Raw genomic sequence first — 25086 nt, 5'->3', positions numbered from 1 at the left:
GGGCCACCAGTGGTGAGCAGGGCAGCAAGATTGTGGCCCTTGATGGTAACCTATTTAGTCTGTGTTGCCTGGCATCATGAAATACATATCTGGGAAACAGCAACTATTTATTATTTAATCCTGATATTTATTTATTGCTTACTGCAAAAAAAAGGCTCAAATCGATTTACAATTTTTAAAAAAGTAAACAATACCAAATTAAAGTACACCAGAAAACAACGTCACGTAAATGTATACATCCTGAAATAATGTAAAAAGGGCACATCCCACTGCTACCCAACTAAGAGGTGGACACCAATTAAGAACAAAATGCCTGGGTGAATAAGGAAGACTCCATCTGGCACCAAAAGGGTTGATAGTGATGGGACCAGGAACACCTCTCTGGGGATGGCTTTCCACAGTTGGGGAGCCATCACTGAGAAGGCTTGATCTTGTATTGCCATCCTACGCACCTCCTTCAAAGGGGGCACATGAAGAGGAGCCTCAGGTGATGAACACAAGGTCTGGGTAGGTTCACGTGGGGAAAGGCAGCCCCTAAGCTATTGGGCTTCTCAGCCACATAATTCTTTGTAGGTCAAAACCAGAGTCTGGAATTGAGTCTGGAAACTAATTGGCAGCAGTGCAGTTGGACCACATTTTGATCAAACCTCCTACTTCCAGTCAACAATCTGGCTGCTTGAATTCCGCACCAGCTACAGTTTCAGAACTGTCGTCAAAGGCAGCCCCATGCGTAACACATTGCAGCAATCTAGCCTAGAGATTTCTAGAGCACAGACAACAGAAGCTAGACTATCTCTGTCCATAAGGGGTTGAACCCCACCTATCTGGTCAGAGGAACCACCCATTAACATTGGCCCATGTAGTTTCTCATCACCAAGGCCAGGCACAGATCTAGCATGTCCATTGCCACACCTGCTGATGTGAAAGGGACCATACGGCCTCCATCAATAGGAACCGTTGTTGCCTGATACAATTTGTGATTTTCGGTGAGCACCTGAGCCAAATCCCTCCCACAGATGTGGAAGTTATTGTTTTAAGCCATTTGTTAAATGTGCTTTCTGTGGACGACACCTTTTGTTTACGTGTCATCCCGTTTGTTTTTGCCCCCTTCCTCAGACCACCCTGCATGCCTTTTGTGTCGGAAGCTTCTGAAGGGCTTTGTTGTGTTTTGTGTTCAGAAGAATTTCCAATCAATCACACTATCACATTTTCATCGTTGCATTCCCCAAAGTCTTCATACTGTGAGACCAGTAATTATTGCGAGTGGTAGAGAATCCTTCTCCTCGCCCCCTTCATCTCATGTAAGTGCCAACATTCCTGAAGCGAACACAATGGAAAAGAGAAGCGGTTTATGTCAGAATATGGCCGCATTCTTCAGATTAAACCTACTTAGAAAAAAAAAGTGGGGGAGACAACAACGTAACATTTTCCAATGACTGTTTATCATGAATTACGTCAGCTTTCGTTTAAACTGCTATTATTCCTCCTTAATGCTTCTTGGTGCCTGCATAATTTACAGCATTGGCAGCTGTGGTTCTATGAAATAACCATTCACAGCCCTTGTATAATAGTAAAGAACATGATGTGTTGTCCACCCCCACTTTGTTAATTATTATGGGACTTTTTAAAGCCCCCCCCCTTTTAAAAAAAAACAAACCAAAAGTGGAATAAAACATTGTGGAGGTATTTATGGCTAAATCTACTTTTACACAGCTCTATTTTGCTTCTGGCTAGTTCTTAACTAAAGCAGTCATTTGTGGTTATTATGCTTTGGGAGATATTATGTCAGGACTGGTTTAAGAGTATTATTATGTATCACATGACACTCAGTACATGTCAGCACTTGAGGCTCTCCTCCAATGGAAACCAGTGTAATTTTAGCTAATGCTCTTTTAGGAATAGGTCCGCTTGTAAGCTTACCTGAATTCACTGGAACTGTGCTTTGTTCCTTCCCGAGAACATTTGCTTATTATCAACGGGTGTTGAGCTGCAAGTCTCTGTCGTTTCTTCTAATGATCTAAGCCAGGAGTCAGCAAACTTTTTCAGCAGGGGGCTGGTCCACTGTCCCTCAGACCTTGTGGGGGGCCGGACTATATTTTTTTGGGGGGGAATGAACAAGTTCCTATGCCCCACAAATAACCCAGAGATGCATTTTAAATAAAAGCACACATTCTACTCATGTAAAAACATGCTGATTCCCGGACCATCCGCGGGCCGGACTGAGAAGGTGTTTGGGCCGGATCCGGCCCCCGAGCCTTAGTTTGCATACCCATGATCTAAGCCATCTAAAGTAATGAGGCAAAATCTGAGGAGCTAGTACTTACTACACACACGCTTCCAAGGAAACAAGTTTTAGGATCAGGTGCAAAACTAAACAGCACGCTTGTCGTTGATTTAATCAGTAGAGGAATGCACTGCAGTGGGTGTTGTGCCTTTAATAATGCTGTGATATGAGCTGTGATATGGGAAGTAGCCAGTGCAGATTTTACTGCACTTCATGAACTCACTGGGTGGCCTTAGGCAACCTTCTCCATCTCTCTGTCCCACCTGCAATATGATGATGATGATGATGATGATGATGATGATGATGATGCTACGCCTACCTCACTGCAGAGCTGCTGTAAGGATTACTGAGATGCTGCTTGTGCAACACGAGTTCTTAAAGGAAGAACCATAGAAGTATTAGAAATATTATTGACCAAATTGTGGGACCGAGAGCTAAAGACACACTTATTTTGCTTTCTGAGGTTTACTTGGTTCTGGTGCAATACTGTATACGGAGATTAATCAGAAAACATGGAACGGTGCTAGATAACTTTCAGTCCTGTAAACAGAAGCTTCAGGTCCAATAAACAGAATCTATCTCTCACTTCCTTCAACATCACAGAAAGATTCCATTCTGGAGGATATGCCACTTTGATTAAATATTATTGGTTCAAAAAGTAATTTTTTAAAAAACAACAACAACAACAACAACCTGGTTGGCAGCTCTAACAAATACGCTTTCTGCCTATTTTGACATCCAATGGTCTTGCACAGATATTTTCATTAATTTGTTTACTTGCCAGCAATGCTAATGATTGCTGTGCTGTCAGCTGAGCTGTTTAACAGTGACCTGTCATTAGCTTGTGGGAGTGGTTCGGATATTTAGTGTTCTCCCTAAAGAATCAGGAAAGTTGATGGGGAATAATACCTGCTTCTTCCTGACCTCTGATATATGTCTGTCCTGGGTCTGGCTGAGAGGTAGAGTAGGAATAATCTTCGATCATGATGGCAGGTTGCAGCCAGAAGAGGAGACCTTGCCCATATCTTGAAAAGTCCCAAGCTAGTGGAGCAGGATGTAGTTGCTGCTGTATTTCTGCCTCTCCTGTTTCCCTATCAGCCTCTTTTTGTCCGTCGCTCCTCACTGCCCCAGTTTGCATGGGTGGGGAAATCTCCAAAAGACCCAGATGCTCATTATATCTAGAATGATAAGCAAAACTGGACCTACCAACTTGGGGAAGACTAAAAAAAATTCCTTGACTTAAGGAAGGCTTAATACAGTAGTTCTGGAATCTGTGTTCTAGATGTATCCTCTCTTTGTTCTAGGACAACCAAAGGATAAATTCTAGAATGGTAGCAAGCAGTGTAGGCTGATTCTGAGATTCTATGATGCTGTATTTTAAATAGGGAATAGCAGACTTTGCATTTATGTGTCTCTCTCCTTGTTGCTCCAAATGCTAAGCATATTTTCCAGTGTGTATTTCTTTAAACCAAGAAAGGAAGCACACAGGGTGTGCCAGAAAGTTGAACAAAGAACAAAAAACACATTTAGTGACTCATGCGAACATTGTTTAATTTTTTTCTCAACACGCAATTAGTTAATTACTCTAAGCCAAAATAATTTGCATGTGTCTTTTTTCACCCTTATCTTTTAGAGCAACATAAAAATGATCAAAGCTTTGATTTGTCTCTTGCAGGGTAACATTAACTGCTCGCTGCTCGCGGGTTTAGTAGTGACTAGTTGATGTGAAAGGCTACTCTACTGGGGGGAGTAAAAATTGATCTCTGTCCCAACAAGAATGCTGAAAGGAGGAAGATTCCAGTAACGCAAGCCTGATTTTAAAAATCCGTGTGTGCGCATGTTTCATGTATTATTTAGATGAAATGCAACTAGGAAAAATGTGATTATTATGGAACTTGCATAAATTTACATGGATCTTGTAGGGGTTTTTTTTTAAAAAAAGAGGCAGCATGCTGGAGTGCCTTGGAAATGAATCTGCAAACCTGATTTAGAATTCTTCCAGGTTTTTTTTTAATTAAAGGCATTTCACAAGCCACTGCAAGTGAAAAGAAAACCTCACAGAATGTAGCAAAAGTTTTTTTTTTTCTTTCTGGGTTAATGAGTGAATATTAGCTATTTATAAAGCAGATAAAAGAGGGTGAGGCGGGAGACAGGATCTGAAGTTTTATAGAGTGATTTTAATAAAGATTGTATTTAGTTGTGAAAGGGGTCAAGGTACAATTTTCAAAAGCCCTGTTTTGGCACAGTTTCAAGTCTTGCTTGTGTGACTGAGAGCCATACTGGATGTTATATTGCAGACCTATGGACACTCTCCCAATGTTTGTTTTTTTTCCTTTTTCATTTTTTAGTGCAAAGATGTTGTCCATGGGCAGAGGAACAGGGGTTCAAAATCAAGCTTTCTGAATTGCTTTTCTGGTCTTGGGGGAGACTCTTTTCTCTCCCCGCCCTGCCCCAATGAATGTGAAAGCAACTGGGGAGGGAGCAGTGCTGAACAGACAAATAGCAGGAAGGGAAAGTATTATGCAAAACCCCTTTTTTCCACTTCTCTTCTGCTCCGAAGTGCAGCCTCCAATGCTGATTTTCAGTATATTAAAAAAAAAGATCAGGAGATTGTTCATGCATATCCCATGTTTGTATTGCCTAGTCTGAGCTTTTCGTTTTGCAGGGGATGAGGTGCCGGTACTCATATATTGCCAAAAGTGCCATGGGTGCCAGCACAAATGGGTAGCAGGGACAGCAGAAAAGAGGTGTCAGTATTCTGTACCAGTGAATGCTGTCATTTAAAAAAAATAAACCCAACAACCCAGTATCTAGTTATGTACTTTGATGCATATTATTCAACTGTTTGGGCACTTAACTGGGAATATGGGTATCATGTGAAAGATTGTGCATATGTCTGTGAAAACCAGAAGAAGATGGTAGGAACTTTTTATTTCAATAGCCTAGCCCTATACAGTATTGGTTTTGCTATTGGAGGGTCTGAGCAATTAAAATGGGGAGGAAACTTTGATTACTGCTTCATTTGGCTGGAGACAGCCAACAGATTTTGCACAGAGTCGAAGGCAAGTCTGAAAGAAGGATAAATGCTTAAAAGGTTCACTTTCTCCCCCACTTTTGACTCTGGTAAAAGAGGTTTGGCAGGATTATCTGTTCTTTCAAAAAACCTCTTTGACCAGAGTCAGCAAACGAGACAAAAGAAATGTGTGTTGAACACCATGGGAAACAAAGTCCCCTCTTAAAACTCTTTCAGCACCCCTCCAAACTCTTGCCTGCCTCAAGCCTTCTAAGTACTGGAGGTGGGTTGGAAAGCAAACTAGTTTCGAATCACATTGAACACTGTGGATAGTTAAATATAGTTATTCAAAATAGTTTTTTGCTACAGATGTTACGCCATTTTAAAACTTTTAGACTAAATAATGTCAGCTCTTGTTTGCTTTCTTAGTATGTTATTCATTTATTGGGAAATTCAAAATGTAAAACATCTGGGGAAAGGGCTTCATGCTTGCAAAGTAATCTTTGAAATGTGTACATTTCAGACTTTCTCTTTAATGGCTGTTTAGGAGGAAGGAACAGGCTGGTGTGTTACAGCTTGTAACGCTCTGTAAATGTCCTCAAGCGAGCCTAAGAGGATGGAATATGAAATGGGGGGGAGGAATAGTGATTCAGGAAATCATAGACAAGTTTATTAAAATCTTTACTCAGAAATCCACGTAGCCTCTTGAATTAAAGAAACCTTGACATGACCTTTGGAGTTCTCTCTGTAACCTCTTCATTAAAAACTCTGAAGTAACATTTTATTCCTGTTGCAGCCCCTGAATCATGTTTGTGTCAAAATGAAAGGGTTAATTTATCTCCGAGCCGCAGTGCATGAGTTAGAGCCATACTACAAACCCAGTCATGCAGAAATAATTGACTTCCATTGGAAGTGCTGGAGTGCTGCCGTTTTAATAGCTCCTCAGTTCTGCTCAACAATTAGTCCATACGTTTTATGGCTGGGCCTTTAAGGAACAGACATACTCAGCAGAAATTGGGGTAATTGGGAGATGATACAACACAATGACAAATGAGGGAAGAACACTGATAACAAACAGTAATTTTAATCCTCCATGTTTTATGTTGAGATAATATTGTCCAAATGGTTTAATTCTTTCTGCCCGCCCTTTTTAAACCTGCAATCTTAAAAACCCATGAACTAGAAAATGATTCCCACTGAGTTTATTGGGACTTACTTCTGAATAAACATATTTAGGATGTGGTAAACATTTATTGTGTGTAGCACCGGAAGATTGAAAGATGATCTCCTCTGGCTGATATCTGGGTTTCTTTGGACCAAGTTAAATACTTTCAGCTCTGTGGGCATTTTAGAGACTCGTAGCTTAATTGTGGGGACATGCTCTGCATCTAGATGGTTCCTGGCTCAGTTTCCCATTAGAGTACATCTGCTCCAATGTTTCCCCAACACAGTTTGATTCAGGTTCTAGTTTTTTTAAAAAATACCAATTTCAGTATGCACACAAGCCTTGCACAAATACATGCACACAAATATTTGCTGGGTTGTAGCGAAAACGATTGAGGAGGGGGAGGCATATTTCTGTGTGATTGTAAATTATCCTGCATTGTACAAGAGAAACAACTCTTCCTCTCTAGCCCTCACAAAAGAAAGGAACGCATTGTCTAACGATTGCTGAGTAGGTGGGTATGTGTAATGTATGCTTTTTTTGAAAGAAGTGAAATATGCCCTCCTAGCTAAGAAGAAGGGCAGGGTAGTATAATGCAAAATTATAAAGAAAACAACCAACCACACAATTCAATGACCCACAGCAAACATGGACATGGGAACAGGTGTGTCGGGTGTGCCCTCATCACCATACATGGAACCTGGAGCTTTTGCATGTAAGATAGATATTGTTAGCAAGGCCTACTCTGTAACTGAATGTGATCTGTTCATATTCAGTTATAGAATCATAAGAGGTTGTTGTAGGCCACTGAGTTAAGAGCATCCATAACAACATAGGAAGAGCTATGTGGATCAGGCCAAAGCCTATCTAGTTCAGCATATTGTTCTCATAGTGGCAAACGAGGTGCCCATGGGAAACCTACAAGCAATAGTCCATTCTCTCTGGTGATCTCCAGCAAACATGACATTTAGCTGCCTAGTAGCCAGTGGTAGCCATATCTCCCATGAATCTGTAGATTCTTTGTGAAGTGGTGGCAAGGAGGGCATTTGAAACCCAGGCTCACTCCTGCCTGCCATCATACGTACCTAGGAGATCCTGCATACAGGGGTTGTGTGTGAACCAGATTTGATTTCAATCCACATTTAATGGACCAGTGAGAGTTGGATGGGACCAAGAGGGTCGTCTAGTCCAAACCTCTGCAATGCAAGAATCTTTCGCCCAACATGGGGCTTGAACCCATAGCCCTGAGATTAAGAGTCTCCTGCTCTACCAACTGAGCTGTACCCACTAGACCACCAACGTGTGTTGGTGTAAACCACCTTTAAATAACAGAGTAAGTTCATGGCTTAAGAAGGTCAGCCAACATCTTTATACCACACAGAATGTCATAATGAATAAATTGAATCTGATAAGGTCACAGAGAATATAAGCATTTGACTGAATGATAATTCTGTTTTCCTCCCCTGAGCATTGGGTTCTTTGGAAACAGTGACGGAACAGACTTAATTTTGAAAAAGTAAATAAATCCCCTTGCTCCGTCACAACTGTATCTATAACTAATGAGAAGTTATATTATGAACTCAACAAAGTGAATGGCTTTCACAGAAGACGAAAAGTGCTCTCTCTCTCTCTCTCTCTCTCTCTCTCTCTCTCTCTCAATAGCCAGTGGTCTATAAAGGTTGGTACTGGCTTTTATGAGTGCATGATGCTTTGCAGTGGACATATAGCTTTTTTCCATATTTTTTTTAACTGCATGAGATGGAGGTTGTTCATATAGTCGTACCTTGGTTGACGAACAGAATCTGTTCTGGAAGTCCGTTCAATTTCCAAAAACGTTCGAAAACCAAGGCACAGCTTCCGATTGGCTCCAGGAGCTGCCTGCACTCAAGCGGAAGCCGTGTCAGCCGCGTCAGATGTTTGGGTTCCAAGGAACGTTCGCAAACCAGAACACTCACTTCTGGGTTTGCGGCGTTCGGGAGCCAAAATGTTTGAGTTGCAAGACCAAGGTACGACTGTACATGCAATTCTATTTCTGTACACAGGTCTGAGTTAGAGCAGTTTATAAATCATGGAAGAAATCGACTCTTTGAAATATGGCAACCGTAAAATAACATTAAGTGATGGCTTGCATGTGTAAATGGGACAGCTCTTATTAACACCATGGACCAAATTTGCACATAATAACCCCTCAAATGCAATGTTTTTCAGTTGAGTCAAAGCGCATATTTAGCTGCCAGTGCAGAGAAATAAAGTGATACAAATGCATGTGCATGCTAACACTGAGGGCTGTATATTAGACCCTCATGCTGTTTGTGTAGAATTCTGACTGAACTGATGGTTGGTAGAATCACTGTCCTGATAGCATTTGAATTCTCTATTAGCTGTGCCTGCTGAGGTTAGAGATTTGTCACATATATAGTTAAATGCGTGTGCATGTTCTAATTTATTTTTGGAGGTATTACTTGGCTTTTAACTTCACCAAAATACCTTGTACATTATCCTCATTATAGACAGTGAGAAGCACTCTTATTTTGTTCTTTGGGTTGAGTCAAAGCTGGAAAATGTTACTTGATTATACCATTTTAAAATAAGTTGGCTGAAGTATGTTGACTAATACAAGCTCAAAAAATCAAGCAGAGATGCAGTGTGAGTTTTAAATAGCTCTTTCAGATTACTCCCCCACCTCTCTCTTGATTCACCTGGAATTCTTGTATAATAATCTTAATGACTGCATTAATTAAAATGTGTGTGTTAGCAACCAGTGAGTAAGGGAGGAGGAGGAGAACCTTTTAAAAGGTCAATTTTTAATTCTTAGGAAGTGTAAGAGAAGCTGAAACGAGTGAGTATAGAATCTTGTCAAGGAGGATACTTTTGGGTGGTTTAAGCTGAATGTTTGCCTCATAGTAGATGCTTTAAGATTTACCACTTGGTGGTTCTAATCTTGAGCAGAACCTATCATCTGTGCCTGAGGTCATGTAGTCTCCTGGATCTGAACCAAAGATCTCAGGGGCTGAGACCCCTGTGATTGGCAGGCAGCATGAAGCTTCTGGATTGGTCAGATTTGATAAAAATGTGGACTTCTGCCCTTGCCTGCCCAATTGAGCAAAACCTTATGGACTTCTGCTCAAACAACTAATTCAGAGGGCCTCCGCTGAAAATGCAATCGCCTGGTCCGGATTTTATGGCTACCCATGGCCTTTTACTGGCCATGACATAGAGCCCAGGTAATTTGTACCTTTGGTGACTGAAAATCTGGAGGGAGCTGAGTGTGGTAATACTTGGTTTACCATATTGGTTACAGATGAACAATTCTCCAGATAGTGAGAACATCCATGCAGCCACCATGAATGAAAGGTTTGCTAAAATCCAGTTGGTATGTCCATTTGTTAAAGAAGCACATGACTTACAAAATGAGAAAGCTGATTTGACTCAGTGGTTTAAATTTATCTCCCCCACCCCTCTTTCATAGTTTAAAATGCCTTGATATAAATGAATCCATCACGCTTACAATGTTGTGGGGTTTTGCCATCGAGAGGCAGCTCCCAGATCACTGAAGTAGCATAAGAGGGTCAGAGATGTAAACCTCCTCCCTTTCTGAGAGATTTCACTAATCTTCTTAAAATTCTTCATACTTTCCTTAAAATTCCTGAGGATGTCTGCATAAGCAGTAGCCTCCAAACGTCCCTCAAATTTTGCCTTAGTCAAAATTCGCTGGTGGTTCCAGAAAAAAGCTTCCTTGGTTTTCTTCCAGCCAATTGCTTGGAATAACAAATTCCTGTATCAGCAACGTACTTATCCTCATTAGGCTGAATCCTACTGATCCTGCAATCATCTGACAGACCTATCAAAAACATTTAGCGGAGGGACTGCATGAGATACAGGCTGTACTTTCGTTAGCTGTGTGTGTCTTACGTCTCGTGTTAGCTTTAGTCGTGACAGTGGGAATTTAGTCATTAAAATTATTACCTAGCTTAAGATCCTGCAGTTGTTTATTTGGTAAAGTTTGAGTCAATTTATGGAAGTCTGTGTTTACTGCCTCTGCAGCTTGTTCATGATGCTGGAATGCTGGGCGGGGGGGGCACTGTACAATATAATCTGCGCTTACTAGTAAATCAGTGCAGAATATTTGGCATCAGCTGTGAGGCTATGGTGTCCCTTTGAAGTGAAACAAATGAGAATTCTCGCTGGTTCCATTATGGGTTGCGGTGATAGATGCTCTAAATGAACTGAAATAATAAGTTACAGATATACCTTCTATTCTATATCCTTTGCTGATATAGAAAATAAAAATAGGGCAAATGTATGTCAGGCAGAAGTATACGAAATGACAAGCAGAATAATGAAAAGCAGAAGATTAAGAAGACATAAAATTCTTTGAATGAGTCATTGCTATAGATGAGGCTACTTACAATTTTGGGATTGATGTCTGAGTAATTTGTGACTCATTTCACCCTTTGACACAAACACACAGCGCACAAACTATGAGAAATGACTGCGATAAAGAACATGTCCAATTTTAGATATGACAGTGTCCTCAGCTTTGAAGAATTTCTCTCTCTCTCTTTTAAAAAGTGCTCAGACAATTAATGTCTTATGCATGTATTCAACAATAGTTGCCTAGCAACCATCAAGTAGCATGCTGCAGAGCCAAAGAGGCTGAGATGACTGAACAAAAATGTCAGCTGCCACTGCAGGTGAGTCAAGGAAGGCATTCGGATGGCTTCTACAAGTCCTGGACAAAAAGCAAAATAATTACAAATCAAGGGAGTGCATTTATGAGGTCAATAATCATATATTATATCATATAGATATTATTTCATTTGCACTTGTAACCTGTTTCTCTCACCTATAAATTGAAATGAGTCAGGTTTTTAGTGACCAAGGCCAAGGCCTGAAGGAGAAAGCCAATAGAGTATTTGTATTTTAAAGTCAGGGGATGTGATGCACCACCTGCCATGACCTGCTATAGAGTTGCCACCTCTCTCAGGGAAGGCGGCAGGGAGAAAATGCCATGGCTCATTTGCATATGTTAATTAAAATATCCACCGAGGCTAAAATAAACATAACTATCTGAAAAGAGGGGCAGTTTTGAACCAGAAAAGTGCCAAACCTGCCCATTCCGGGCTAGCTATTTGAAGGGCGAAAATGGTTCAAATCTAAGCATTCAGTTGCGCTGCCCTGGCTCCTATGGTGTCTATGAACATGAGGACTTGCTAATATTCCAGTGTGAAATTGGTAAGGCTGAGATGAACACCAGCCCTCTGGGAGGGTGAATCTTCCCAAGTGGGTCGGGTCTCTTAAGGGAGTCTAGATTCCTACCCGAAATGCTGAGTGAGGGAAGCATTATAAACTCTGCTTCCCCATCTCTACTCCAAAGTGGTACAGCTCTGACCTTCAAGGTCCCATCTAGTTCTGTCGTTCCATGATTCAAAAACCAGCTTTGTCCAATAATAATACACTGAAGTGATTCTGGTTTAGTGCTATAGCATCCACCAAACTGGTGCCCTTTGGATGTTTTGGACTACAACTCCCATCATCCCCTGCCAACATAGCTTTGTGGCCTCATGCTGTTGGGAGTTGTAGTCATGGCCTTCACCAACCTGCTGCCCTGCAGATGAGCACTCACTGGGAGAAACTGCTGTCGAAATCCAACTTTAGAATTTGTAACAGGATACAGTGGGGAGACAGCAATCAAGTTGTCTCATAGTCTAATATTGCTTTGTTGGCACCAGTCCATGATTAAATACATCCATTTTACTCAAGTGCTATTGATACTCCGTTCCTGTTTCAGGAGATGGCCCTGAGATAATTCCAAAGACAAAGGGAGGATTTGATGTAACAGTTTTGCATGGAATCTTTTGCAGGCACCATGATTTCCTGTGATTTTCTTTCTGTTTGCTCTACCTGCCCATCAGAAATTTTGTTGGCATATATTAAGAGGCCCATCAGAGAACCATGTTGCGTCATGCTAATAAAAATATATAAAATTGCAGTTGCGTCTTGACTTCGTTATTTTATCACAAACGGAGTGTGATAAATGTTTGGGTTTCCTAGACCGCAGGTTGTTATGAACCCAGCAAGGTTGATAAACATATGCTGAGAGTTGCTTTGGGATATAGTGCGCTGAACCAGGGAGACTTGGTCTCAGATCACTATTGTGCCACAAAACTCACCTGGACTGTTCACTTTCTCTTGGCGTGACGTACCTCTTCGGATTGTTGTGACAGGGGAAATGGGATTACTCCATAGATGCCCCCCAGGACTCTTCACAGGAAGGTAGAAATGTGTGGTTAAAATGTGTTAGTTACTGTTTCCAGGATACTGTGATGCGCAAAAATTGTGTGTATGGGGTTCTTCCCTCCCAAAACTTAACTTCTCTGTAATACTTGTATGCTGTACTTGTATGCTGCTTCACTCCAGAGAAGCTTTAGGGGGAAGTTGGGCTCTGATTATAGGGCTGTAACACTAAGCCAGACCAGAATCTTCTTTTGGTCAGCGTTCTTGGTCTGTTTGAGGAAGAAGTAGCCCCACGCAACTCTGAGGGAACTTGATTTGCCTTCTCTTCCATGGCTGTAGTGGCAACACCTTCATTCTGTTCAGGTTTCCAAAGCATAGAGAGGCTCTTTTCTCCATGGTTGTATAACACACTAAATGTAAGTTGCAGCCCTAAGAGTTCTTACCTGAGAATAGGAGCCCACTGAAATCAGTAGGACTTACCTCAGAGCAGACATGCCATAAGATTGCAGTGTAGGAAATCGCTACTTGACTGGATTTGTGATTTTATATGTTGAGCATTTCCCCCTGAAGAATATTTAACCGTTGAAATTTGGAAAACCAGTTTGTTAATATGGCTGTCTTGCGCCCCTTGGATTTGCCTTCTGTTCCATCTGCTGTGTGATGCAACCTGCTTTCTGGTTGGAAGTTGTAGTGAATCTGGATTTTAACAGGTGAGGAAAAACTTGGGGTGGGGGAATGGTTTTGGAGCAGTGTGGGAGGGCTTGGTGAGCAGATCAGTAGGCGAGGGTTCAACTGGCATGATTACTGGTATTGAAGCGGCTGTTTTAAGAAAAATGTTTCTAAAAACTCTCACATGTCCCGGGACACTGCTTATTTTAAGCCCGCCCCCTTCTCATTCACCAGGCTAAATGTAATTTCAAGATGGTGTCTTTTGCTAGGAAGATCATCAAGCGAAAATGTCTCCCACAACCTCTTTATTTGCATGACTGCATAACAATTGTGAAACAGTTTATTATTGTAAAATTAGTGTGGCATAGCACAGAACAAGCTGGGATTGCAGCCAAATGAAACAGAAAATGAATAGTTGCATAAGGCTTTGAGGCGCATGCAGTTGAACACAAGTGCACTGTACATTCTTCTGAATTGTCCGCTGTTTGTGACTGCTTCCCTTTTGAACACGATCACCTCTCTGTTCAAGAGCCACTGCTGTTATTAGTATAGTTAAAGGTATACTGTGCTACAAACATGGGAATGTATTTAGCTCAGGTTTTATAAACTAAGTATGGCTTGCTAGTAGACTCAAACGGCACCAAAAATGGGGAAAGGGGGATTAAATACTGTACCACGTATGTGGTTGTTACCTAGGCATGCGAAGTAGCTTTCTTCAGTAGTGAAATTGTAGCTATCGTTCATCCTGAAAAGGAAAAAACAAAAGCCAACATTTTAATTCCTGTTGAACAAATCTTTACTTCTGTGCAATCTCTCTCCCTCTCCCCCCCCCCCCCCCGTTTGCATGGCAGTGTATTATTTTGCAATCAGGATAAAAGCATTATTTATGAAAGTTCTAAAATATGACATTACTGTAAGTTTAAAGCTGCAAATCAATCTCTCTGCTTTATAAAAGCCTTTTATTGATTTGGAAGGGCAAATCTTCGTTTGAATTTTTAAGTACCTGCTTTATGGATTGGGACTCGGAGTAGTTTTATAAGCAAACATGTTTTTTGAGATGTTTACTTAAGACTTTAAGGTGTGTGTATTTTTAGAATAAATTATGCATATTTATATATGCTTCGAGTTCACTCATTTACTTATGGAGTATTTAAACGATCAAGGCAAATAGAGAGCCAAAATTTGGTGCACACCCTGAAAGCAGAACAGGGTGCAAGTGGGAGTGGTGCGGATTTGTTAAGATAATTTAATAATTGTCTGATAGGATGTTTCAAGATCCTTGATAGCTCATTTGGTTAGAGCGTGGTGCTGATAATGCCAAGGTTGCAGATTTGATCCCTGTATGGGACAGCTGCGTATCCCTGCATTGCAACTCTACAATTCCAACTCTGCAATTCTATGATTCTAGTGGCAGCTTGAAATATGTATTGGTATATTTATGTATTGAGACCCAGCATGATTTTTTTTTTTAATTGCCAAAATTTCAGAATGACAGAGGTTTATTAGGCATTCAAACTAACCGTAGTCCTAACTCTGGCTGATCCACTACTCTTGTAGTAGGCGCCTATCAGTTAAGCTATCAGATGAGTGGTATGATGCAACAAGCTTGTTGCTTTTCTCATTCCACCACCTGTGCAATCTACAATGCCACTTACTATACCATCGTAACCTCCTGAATGTGGATGAGGCGCTTGCACTTGTTGAGCATGTGTAACCTATCGTGCTGCAGTGGGACGTGGGTTGGAGTGGTTTTGCTCCTTGACTGAGTGAGCCACAGTTATAATCTGATCTTAGGTTGGCTTCAGAATAAAGCAGGGTTACGCTACACGCTTGTGAAACAAAGGTGTCAGTAAGAGAAGATAACCCATTCAAAACGTTGGCAGTTGCACGTTTGAAGCACGGGCAAAGATGGAATACAGTAAAAGACTAATATGGTTACAGAGAATAGATCAGAATAGATAAGTATCTCAGAAATGGGGGTTGAACCTGAATTCCTTTCTAATTAATGACAGCATTAATATACCAATAGCACTAAGGCTGCAGTCAGAACTATGCTCACTTGGAAGTGCTACTGAAATCAATAATTACTGGGGAGTAATTATTATTTTCCTACCTTCTTCCTGTCATTATCTTGCAAGTCATTTAGCAGTTTTTAAATAATCCTTAGCTCAAACTTGGGAAAAGGAGAGAGTGGAAATTCCACTCAAGTGATTGGAAAGTAGCTTGGCCACTCAGTTGGTTTCTACCCAGGGAGAAAATGTTGCTCAGCAATGCCTGAAAATGAGAAGGTTGTGTCAAAGAATTTATATTCACATCCTCTGAGATCAATAATACCGATGTGTGGAATGCAGAATAGTCAGACACCATTTGTAAAATATGTCCATCTGTTCGTGCTGCATTTGTGGTCAACGGAAATTATTATAACTAGACACTGAGGTAATGCTACCCTACTCTTTTGTCTTTTCAGTTTAGAAGATAAATGTATCTAGTTCAAGAAAAACTGTTGATATCTTAGATATATACAGTGGTACCTCGGGTTAAGAACTTAATTCTTAACCTGAAACTGTTCTTAACCTGAAGCACCACTTTAGTTAATGGGGCCTCCTGCTGCCGCTGCACGATTTCTGTTCTCATCCTGAAGCAAATTTCTTAAGCCGAGGTACTATTTCTGGGTTGGCAGAGTCTGTGACCTGAAGCGTCTGTAACCTGAAGCATATGTAACCCGAGGTACCACTGTAGAGGCGTCTAGCAGTGATGATTCTGATGAAGATGAGCACTTTTTTTCTTGAGTAAATGTTGTTTGTTTGTTTGTTTGTTTGTTTGTTTGTTTGTTTGTTTGTTTTGCCATAGTCGATATCTGGCTTTTGGATCAATGCCACCATGTTGTTTTTTACAGGTCCACTCCTACTTAATAGTCTGCATGGAAATCTAAGATATTTGGTATTGCAGTTTTTAAGACAACTGCAGCTTCTGTAGCAAGAGCTCTTTAAGCTATTGGCAGGACTTCCTGTATGTTATGACCCAGAAACCATTGCAAATGTATCAGACTGCGTATTTGGAGAACCTGGTAGTGGAGAAAGCCCACCTTGGAGGAGGCCCGTGCAGGATCCTTTTTTCTTGAGAGGCATGGCAGGTTGCCTTTCAGTTGTTACTACAATCTCCTTTTACAGTAGACCTTCCTTGTGTAACCACAATCAGGTGTGAGCCCTGCCCTGCTTGTTGGTGCCAGATCAATGCTTGGCTGCCCAGATCTATCGGAGCCAATTCTCAAAGACCATTCTGTCAGTAGGGAATATTGCTGACCTCGTGAGGTCAGATATTGGCAAAAGTTATGCAAGTCACTGGCAGGAACAGGTTAAGAAGGTAGCACAAGTATAAAGTGAGGGTTGTGAGGAGTGAGATAAGCTGGAGCCAGAGGAGCTGCCTTGGACTAAGGAGCCATCCTTACTTGGGCAGTTGTTTTGAAGTTCAGGCCTTACAATATGACTTTCATATTTCTAGTCTGCAATGGTTTTTATGGGGTTTGGCCAGAATAAAATGTGTCCCCTGGACACATGCAATGGCCCAATGTATCGAGGCCAAAACTATGGCATACTTCCAATCCTTGCTAAACTCCATCCCAAGCTTAGTCCACTCCAGTTGCATTACTGACATGCACTGATGATAAGAATGTAAGGCAAGGGTGCACAAATAATGAAACATTGCTACACTTGAGGTGTTGACTTTGCCCCATAATTTTAGCATGTATGTTGCAAAACACACTTCGAACCCATTTGTAATGAGGTACTCTATAAATGTCAGATTATGCAAATCAAAATGATCCACATTTCAGTTTTCCTGTTTAAATGCTTTAGACCACCACTTGTGGCATTTCAGTGTTATCCAGATTAAAATAAGAAATCCTTATTTTTCAATTATGGTTTCCCACATTCCAAGCACTCTAACATGCCCTCTTCCAGTAAATTATAGAGATGACTTTTATATTCTCTTCATAACCCTCCCCCAAAGAATTTGTGTTTTCTTTCTATAAATATTAAGAGGATATATCAGTTTCTTCAGAGAAGGAAAAAGTTGGGAAAGAAAAACATTTTGAAGTTGCACAACTGTGGTTGATCAAAACAGAACAAGCAAGCAACGTCATGTATAGTGTTTCTAAAGAGCTTACTGTTTAGTTTTATAATAGCAGTATTTCAAGGGTGCTGATGATGCAGTGGGAAGAATGGATTGTTCCTATTGCGAAACTCTTTATTAGTTACTTGTACTTTGAAAGTGAACAAAATGGAAGTATGCAGGCATTCCTCATGCAATGTTAACAATAACAGGACATTTTTTAAAAAAGGCTAACAAAGACTGGCTGTTTGAGAAATAGTGATTTATCAAAGCAACAGTCAAGCAAAATAAATGTTTGGCATCATTACTAAGGATGGACTGGAAAATGCATTTGTTTTGCTGCTTTCCTCTCCTCTAAATGTACCCTTATAGGTTTGTTTTAATACCACCTCATTTGCATTTTAGAAATGGGTTTGTTGCTCAATAAGTTGTTCAAGCCTCTCCAACTGTATCTTAAATTGAATTGACTATTTTGTTTTATTTTGTGAAAAATCAATTCAGTAATCTAATATTAAATGTGCAGTTTAAGGCTGTCAACAGCTTCTTTTTTAAGCAAAATAGGTGGAGGGGGCGGAAGAAAGATACACACCTGGTCTGGTTGTGTTTGGTTGTGTCAAATCTCTGCACATGTTACTCATTAGCAGAAACAAACTGTTTCTTCAGGGGGGGAAAACAACTCCATTTCTTTTCCATATTAGGGAATTTTACAGACTCCCATTTACCCTAGAATCCTATAATACTGAGCTGGTGGGCATGTCAGGCTGTTTTAAGTTAGAAATGAAGTTTTAAAGAAAGTAATAGATGTTGCGATTTCTCGTGAAAAGGCTTCAGCTCTTGTTAAAAGCCTTTGCCCCACATCCTGTACATGTGTAATGGTCAGCACCATCCATGCTTTAAAATGGTTGGGCAAGAAGGCTGAAAAGGCATGGCTTATAAACATCCTCTGTTCGGAGCAATGCCATTTCCCATATGAGTCCCTGCAGCTGCTCAGATAGCTTTGCCCTGTGCTCCCCCATTATGGGAAGCGTAATATGCAGAGGTGGTGAACAGGGATAAGCTATTAATGCTCATCCTACTACTTTTGGGATGGAAGGAGGGCCTAAAACTCAGTGGCAGAACATCTGCTTTGCATGCAGAAGGTCCCAAATCCCCTTGCATCTCCACGTAGAGCTCAGAGAGGACCCTGTCTGAAACCCTGGAGAGCTTCTGCCAGTCAGTGCAGACCGTGAGTTAGATGGACAATGGTTTGACTCAGAATAAGGCCATCTTCCATGTTCCAGTTGCGGGTTTAGGGCAAGATATCCTTGCTCAATAGGTTGGACTCAATATTGGACTCCCAGAGGAGGAGGAGGAGGAGGAGTCTGGATTTGATATCCCGCTTTATCACTACCTGAAGGAGTCTCAAAGCGGCTAACATTCTCCTTTCCCTTCCTCCCCCACAACAAACACTCTGTGAGGTGAGTGGGGCTGAGAGACTTCAAAGAAGTGTGACTGGCCCAAGGTCACCCAGCAGCTGCATGTGGAGGAATGGAGACGCGAACCCCGTTCCCCAGATTACGAGACTACCGCTCTTAACCACTACACCACATTGGCTCTCTTCCACATTGGAAACTGCCTTCTGTCAAGTCAAACTCTTGGTCCACCTAGCTCAATATTGCTGACACTGGCTGGCAGCAACTCCCCAGGGTTTCAGAGGAGGGTCTTTCCCCAGCACATTCCCCCGCCTTTGCAGCCTCTACACCACCCCTTTGACCTATGAATTGGGCCAGCGCTGTGAACTACGCTGGTTTTATTTCATTTTTAAAGCGGCGTGTCACGGTGCTAAATCTCTTTGTTGTTGTTTTCCTTCTGAACGGCCCCATTCTGAGAACGCACCACAAGCGGGCTGACCCCCGCAGTCCAAAGTATATTACTGTTGGAAGAAACTTCCATTGACTTCATCAGAGCTGGAGTATAAAGGGCACGTCCTGATAAAGCTTTTTGTGGACAGTACCACTTCAAGCTGCAGGTGGAAGAATAAATTCTCCAGAGCTGCTTCATCTAGTGATACAACTTGCGCACACAAGCCTACTATGTCAGAGAGAAAGACTGCATTCAGCCTTGTCCCTAGCATGGTATTTTTCACACACACCCCTTCCCCAATTTGAAGCATTTAAACATATAACTTACCCCGCCCTCCCCCTCAACTTGAAATGGTACAGTTCAGGAAAAGCTTTTGCAATTGAGTATATAAAACCGGCAAGTTTTGTATAACCTTTAGCTTGGAGAATGTCTCTTCCCATCAGTTGTTAACATTGACTGCACATTGTATTTTGCATGCAGATTTTTCTTCTTACTCTGTGTAGCATCAAGATGACACTAGAGGGCAACTGAGAGTTTTCTTTCAGGGAACAAATCTGCTTGGTTTAATAATGCCAGCTAAGTGTTTAAAACATGATAGAGATTGATTTTCCCTTCTTGCAGTTTTTTTAAATATATATATATATATACATGTAGCTTCTGGTTCTTTGTTGACAGCAAATAATAAACCAACTAAAGGGCCTGGGAAGGAAGGGAAAATATAGACAGTGGGGGAGAATGGCTGCTTTTGCCCAAATAAGGGATTATTTTTTGGCTTCCTCATATGTTAGATAATGATCAACTGACAATTGGTCATGAGTTAATAATGCTGGATGCTGAAATATGCATACCATGTGGCAGAAAATCAGCTCTGCCAATAAGTACAATCACTGCCATAGTTACACATCAGGAGGGGGGAAGTCATGGGGAAATGTCTAGAACATTCAATGGCATGTCAACTTAATCTACCCTGTTTCCTAAAAAAAAATCAATGCTGACTCTTTCCTCCCAAAAGATGTTACAGACACACACACACACACACACACACACACACACACACACACTACTGGTAAGCATGGAATAATTTTATTGCTTATAGGGTTTTTAAATTCTATAGTGCTGACTCTACTAGACTGCGGTCTTACAAAAGCTTTTGTCCTGAATAGGAGAAAACACTTTTGAGCTAGGGGAAAGGAAAATCATTTTTTCAACATTTCCAATGTAGCGACATTTGTCTTTTCCACTATGCAGCCTGTCCCAACCGCTTTTGAGAGGCCTTGCAGTACACATCTGCTTCTTTGATTATTTATTTATCTACCCAGACAAGCTACATGCAGTGGGAGAAAATAAAGTGGCATGCTTCATCTTGGCATCCACCTGTTTCGGGGTACAATGGAGGAGTGCACCTTTTGGGGTTGGGAGTCAAACTGTTTGAAGCTGCAGCACTTGTGTGGCTGTGGAGACAGATGCGGGAGAGACATGTTCTGTTGTAGCTGGGGCAGGTGAAGGCGTCCGGTTGTGCTAGTGCAGATACAGTGGTACCTTGGGTTACAAACACCTCGGGTTACAAACACTTCGGGTTACAGACTCCGCTAACCCAGAAGTAGTACCTCGGGTTAAGAACTTTACCTCAGGATGAGAACAGAAATCGCACGCCGGCAGCGCACCAGCAGCAGGAGGCCCCATTAAGCTAAAATGGTACCTCAGGTTAAGAACGGTTTCAGGTTAAGAACGGACCTCCGGAATGAATTAAGTATGTAAGCAGAGGTACCACTTTATAGCATGGCAGGGATAGTACAGCTCCATGGCAGGGCTGAGGTTTCACCTGAGTATCCTCATTTCCAGTAAGAGGATACTGGGCAACAGGGCAAGGAAGGGCCATTCTAACCTTCGACCCACTGATCTGCTGCTACATAATTTGTAGGTTTATCTTTACAGTGGTACCTCCTTGGGGGGGGGGGGAGGTTTTCCTTGCCAGTTCAGAGATCTGCGCACAGTTTTGAATAACAAGTTCAGAGCCCATTGCCAACTGGAAGGTTTCATACCAGGTGCCAACTGGGGATTATGGGTGTGGTGGCTGAAAGCCAATCTAACTTTGCAAGAGAGACGTTCTCTAATAAACAAGGATCACATATTCCAGTTAATATCCCAGGTGGCTCCTTCCCTAACCCCCACCCCAAGACACTCACTCCCCCTATTCTCATGGGAACGCGCCTTGGAAATGTTTGTGGAACTTTGTCTCTGATTTAGTCAAGGAGCTTAACCATCTGCTTAACTTTTAAGCATAGGCATATTTGAATGAATGAGGTTATTAATACCCTAAGTTTCACATAACCTCTAACAGTTGCTGGATGAAAATAGGTACATTTGTTTGCCATTACACAAGAGAGCCACTCCACATAGCGGCGTTGAGAGCATGGCGTGTGACCAAGCTGCTTTCATGATGGTGGGGCCCTGATGGCTGGCAGAATTTTAGAAACATCACTTTCAAATATACGTTTTCCTATCACTAAGAAAGCACTTACAGTCGTACTTTGGTTTTCGAACAGCTTAGTTCCCGAACATTTTGGCTCCCAAACGCTGCAAGCCTGGAAGTGTCTGTTCTGGTTTGCGAACTATTTTTGGAAGCCGAACGTCCATTGGGGCTTCCATGGCTTCCGATTGGCTGCAGGACCTTCCTGCAGCCAATCAGAAACTGTGCTGTGGTTTCTGAATATTTTGGAAGTCTAACGGACTTCCGGAACGGATTCCATTTGACTTCCAAGGTACGACTGTATTTTATAGATATGGTCTGAATGTTCATTTCAATAGCTAGTGCCCGTTTTCAAAGCTCAGCATATATTAACAAAGATATGTCACCTTATCTTTTCCATAGACCTCTGTTTGCACAAAATGGATCCTTCATATCAATGCTTTCCTCCATTCTGCCTTTTTCAGCCCTACTGATGTCAGAGCTCCACTGTTGTTGGTAGGGCAATGCCCACAGAAGTTTCCACAGAGGTGGAGAAGGGGTATCTGACATTGGATCTCATTAACCCTTCTGTTTCCCTTCCCTTATGGTTTTGATTTATGGGCTACTTTTAAAATGAGGCTGCATTTTAAATTGCATTTTAACCTGTATTTTAAATTGGCTTTTTTTCTATTATGTTTTTATTGTAATTTTACTGGTGTTAGCCGCCCTGAGCCTGGCTCTGGCCGGGGAGGGCGGGGTATAAATAAATTATTATTATTATTATTATTATTATTATTATTATTATTATCTATTTAGGCATTTGTTTTTTAAAAAAGACAGCTAGCACTGCCTCCTTTTGGAGATGGTTTCAACTACTGTTCCTAAGTTATTTGGCTTCTTTATCCATGTTCCACTCCTTTCCTTCATCTCAGTCCTTTCCTGTGCACTTAAAGGGGGTGGGGAATGCAACAGAGATTTCTATAATTCTGTGAAGCTGGAGGCAAGCGAGGGATAGAGAATGGCTATCACAGTACATTACTGTCATACAAAAATAGTGTCTTTTTAAAATGTTTCTGAGAGGCCCTAATACCTACAGGCCAGAACGGAATAGTCGCATCAGGAAATAAGCATAGCATTTAGAGTAAAAAGCGGCAGGGGAGGATAGGATTTCGATCATTACTTAATACATTTGTTAAGTTTGTTGAACGAAATGAGGGGGGAAAGGTGCGGGTTGTGGAAGTTCGCTTACATGATTCCAGCAACTGCCAGAGAATTCCAAGAGTACTTTGTGTTTGGTACACGTCAACGATCCAGGTATTTCAAATGAAGTAATACATTCCATTCTCATTAAAAGCCTTTGGCAGCAGCACTGATCTCTTACAATACGCCCAGGTAGCTAGCTGGACTTCAGCTATGTTGATAACTCCTTTCAGCAACCTGTGCTCTGTAACAACACTTCTTGATGTCAATCAAAATAAATGAATTGAAAAAACAAACCCACATTTTGGCAAGGACTCATCAAACGTTAATAAGAAATATTTCATGCTGTAAAACCAGAGTAATGCTACACTCAGATTACTCTTGTTGTCTTAGACCATCTATGCATATAGAAAATTATTTGCCCATAGCAGAAAACTGTGTGGCATCTGGGGGGGGGGTTGTACCACAATGAATGAATGGGCCATGTCTTTCTGTATGTTTGGTTTGCATGGCACATAGAATAGCATCTCTGATCAAGGACTTCTCTGATTCATATCTCACATCTGCCATGAATATGGTAGGCAGCCTTGGGGCAAGCTACTCTCTCATAGCCTCACCCAAATCTGCTACTTGGAGACAATAATTCAGGGTTACTTTGCAGAGTTGACAGGGCTATTTGAAATAAAGGATGGTGTGAACCACTTTGGTCACCCCGAAGCACTATACAAATTCTCAGTATTTTTATTATTAGCCTTTAAAATCTTTTGCAATTTAACTGTTTGTCAACTGCGATCATTTTTCTTTATTTTGCATATTTATTTGCATAGATTAAGACCTTCAAAGTTGGGAAATGTTAGCTAGCAGTTTTCAATGTCTAATGGCATTCATTTTGGGCACAAAATAATATTGGAAGGGGCAGTGAAAAAATGGCTCCCATATAGCTAATGGGACCATCCACCTAGGACAAGGATTCCTCACATCTGTTGCATGGATTACTATTGTTGTGATTTAATGGTTCTTTGTGGGCTACCATATTTTGTTACTTTACGGCCGTCGTCTGAGATGCAATGGCTTCTACTAGAGTTTCCCTTTATGGCCACTCCAGCAAAACTGTGAACATGTATATGGGGCAGAACTGTCTCTGTTAGGGGCTTTGTTAAAGTTTCCACTGCAGCCAGTTGCACTGCTGTTTGCTTTTTAAAGTTAAATATTAATTTGACTTGAAAAGTGCCTTGTCTCTTCAGCAAGATTATAGAAACCCCCTGCACCTCAGCATTTTCCTTTATTCTTTCCAATGTGTCATTTGGGAGTTGAAAGTATACCTACACCCCGACTACTGATGATTCCTAGGCCAAACTTCATAACTATTATGCTTGCCTATGTGATTCTTTGATCAGTCTATGACAGGGTGGATTATTATTTAATACTGAGGGCCACATCAGGCATTCCCCACCCCCACCAAATTTTCAGACTTCACGCATTATGATTTTCTGCATAGATAATGGATGTCCTTTCAGTGTGAGAAAATATATCTTAATGAGCACACCTCGCCTGATTTGCTGTGTTCAGGTTCAACAGGGTGCATGTGTACAGTGGTACCTTGGGTTACAGATGCTTCAGGTTACGCTAACCCAGAAGTAGTACCTCAGGTTAAGAACTTTGCTTCAGGATGAGAACAGAAATCGTGCTCCGGGGGACCGGCGGCAGCAGGAGGCCCCATTAGCTAAAGTGGTACCTCAGGTTAAGAACACTTTCATGTTAATAATGGACCTCCAGAATTAATTAAGTTCTTAACCCGAGGTACCACTGTATTTGAGACTCAGGTATGCATACCTAAGGACAAAAAGTCAAATGGAAATCAGCTCCCAAAGGCAGGCAATTCTCAAATTATGGAAGCTGCACTGAAACCAATAAGTTCCAGATGTTGATGGTGACTGGAGGTTTAATTGAATTTAGCAGTTTTTAATATTCAACCTAGGGCACTGAAATATCTAAGGCACTAACCTTATTTGGCCAAACTGTGTTTTTGTTCCTCATCAGCCTTATGATAAAAACAAAAAATAGCATGAGTTAATTGTATTCTGTTTCCTTTAAACAATGATGGGACGCTGTGGGTT

General features: G+C 41.3%; 1 protein-coding gene and 1 long non-coding RNA gene across 5 annotated transcripts in view; both read left to right on the top strand.

Annotated features, from left to right (window-relative positions):
• ARID5B (AT-rich interaction domain 5B) overlaps window positions 1–25086 on the top strand; it is a 178720-nt gene that overhangs the window by 92654 nt on the left and 60980 nt on the right. The gene's annotated exons all lie outside the window — the stretch shown is intronic.
• LOC310762895 lies at window positions 4437–12452 on the top strand. The gene is made up of 2 exons (XR_014548291.1): window positions 4437–11242; window positions 12254–12452. It is a non-coding gene; the product is annotated as an uncharacterized lncRNA (long non-coding RNA).

Source organism: Podarcis filfolensis (genome assembly GCF_964270895.1).
Source record: "Podarcis filfolensis genome assembly, chromosome: 5".
Lineage (NCBI taxonomy): Eukaryota > Metazoa > Chordata > Lepidosauria > Squamata > Lacertidae > Podarcis > Podarcis filfolensis.
This window is presented reverse-complemented; position numbering and strand designations above follow the sequence as displayed.